The following is a 2,672-nucleotide window of genomic DNA, read 5'->3' as shown; positions in this document are numbered from 1 at the left end:
ATCTTGATGATTTTGTAAAGATCATGTTTTTAATTCATATATAAGTTTTTGTTAAACAGGATGCTAATCTGAATTAATATTGTTATATAATATGTATGTGTTAGATTTTTATTTTTTTTTTTTTTTTACTTAGATATAATTACGTATATATTTTCATAATTAACATATCTTCTCTTTCTTTCTTGCATCCTGTCTATATATATATATATATATATATATATATAATATATATATCACATTTTGATGATACATTATTATTATTAGATGTGTTAATTAATATTATAATTTAAAATGTTATGATCAGTTTATGAAAATATATATATTCATATCATTCATACACATTTACATAATAAATATATATGAAAAAGTATATGCACATATATTTATATTTATGTATAGTATTTTATAATATATATATGAAATATATAAAAAAACCAGGATAATTAAATAAAGAAAAATTTGAGACAGTTTTTCATATTAATGTTTGGAATGTTTGTTATTTTATACATATATATATCATTATTATTATTATTATTATTTATTATATTATGTTATATTTCAATTTTTTTTTTTTTTTTATAAGTACATTTACCGATGTGGTGTATAAATAATAAGAATAAAATTTTTCTTATTAAAATTATCTACCCATTTTTTTTTTTTTTTTTTTTATAACAGTGTTAAATAACTGTTATTTTCTAATTCTATATTTTATTATTTTATTATTTTTTTATTTTTATTATTGTTTTTGATACATTTTTTTATTTTTTCTTTTAATATAATAAATTCTTTAAATGAATTGTTTTATTTATCATATAAATTTTTGTATTGTAACAAGTATATGTAAATATATACTAAAATATTTAAATGAACTAAAAACTTAAAAATTAAAAAAAAATTAAAAAATAAATATTATATTATTCAGTAATAATGTTAAATGTGTAAGATCATTTATTATGATAACATTTAAAAGAATGGCAAAATTTTTTCTTTTTTTTAACGTTTATAAGTTTTTTATACCTCCTCTCCCCCCTTACACATATTTGTTTATATTTTTTTTTTTAAGAGGACGTTTTTGTTTTGGGGTCTTATGAAATGTATGTATAGATTTTTTAATAATATACTTTCCTATTATATTTTTGGATGGTTAATAATAATTATATTTTTCTTTAGACATATATTATGTAGGAGTGCGAAGTTATGATTATGAACATATGTTTTTTGAAATATATAATATTATGAACGTTATGGAAATATATATATATAATACATATTTATTTATTTATTTATACTTTCTTATAAAAATAAATGATGATGTTATGGTATTTTTTTTTTTTTTTTTTTTTCAAAAGATAATATAAATATCTACATATAATCATTTAGGTGTGTTCATCTTTATAACTATATTTCATGATGCTTAATGAAAATAGAAAATATTATATATACTTATAATAATTTAAAAGGAAAATAAACATTAAAGACATATATTAAAAAATATATATAAATCAAAATATATTCATTTATATATATATATATATATATATATACAATTATGTGTTATTCTTAAAAATATTTATATAATGATAATTATATTTTTGTTTTTTTTTTTAAGTTATAAAAATGGATTGAAATATATGAAAATATATATATATATATATATATATATTTTTTTTTTATATGAAAAACAAACATATTAAAAATAATATATATATAATTTCATAAGAAATTATCCAGTGGCACTATTTTTCATATATATAATATATAAATAATGTTGTACGTATTTCAAAAGTATGAAGATTATAATATAAATAGAAGAAACCCAAAAAAAAAAAAAAAAAAAAAAAAAAAAAAAAAAAATAATATAAAAATAAAATAAAATAAAAAATATATATGTATATATATATTTATATATTTTTATTATTTTGAAAAATTTATCAACATGTAAAAATAATGAATTAATTAAATACCATAATATATATAAAATGATAAATATTAATAAAATATATAGGAATTAAATTTTTTCATCATATACATGTATACATATAAATATATATATATTATTATATATATGTTAATATATATGTTAAATATACGTGTTTTATTTTTTTATGTTAATTTTATAATTCGTATATAAGTTAAATTTCTTTTCTTTTCTTTTTTAATTATGGGAATAATAATTCAAAAAAGAAAAAAGCAGTAAAAGTAGGATATATAATATATATATATATATTGTGATAATATAAAAGTATAAGAAAATGCAAATATATATAAATATAATGTTATTATATATTTATTATATATTTAATTTTTATATATTTGCAACCCATATATTATAAAAGTTTAAATAATGTAGCCATAAAATATTATATATATATATATATATATATGTATAAATTTTATATTATATATATATGACATGTTTTATAAAATGAATAAAAACATGAGAATTCAAAAAAAGAAAAAAATATTTCATTTATTTTAATTTTTAAATATGACAAATGAAGAAATAAAAATATTGATATATATTAGTCTTCATCTTATGAAGAATTGAAAAAAAAAAAAAAAAAAAAAAAAAAAAAAAAAAAATAAATAATAATAAATATTATAAAAAAAAAAAAAATATAATTATATTTTAATATAAATATTTAAAATTATAACATTTTTATATTAAAATA

The sequence above is a fragment of the Plasmodium reichenowi genome, chromosome 8 (genome assembly GCF_001601855.1).
Source record: "Plasmodium reichenowi strain SY57 chromosome 8, whole genome shotgun sequence".
Classification (NCBI taxonomy): Eukaryota; Apicomplexa; class Aconoidasida; order Haemosporida; family Plasmodiidae; genus Plasmodium; species Plasmodium reichenowi.
This window is presented reverse-complemented; position numbering follows the sequence as displayed.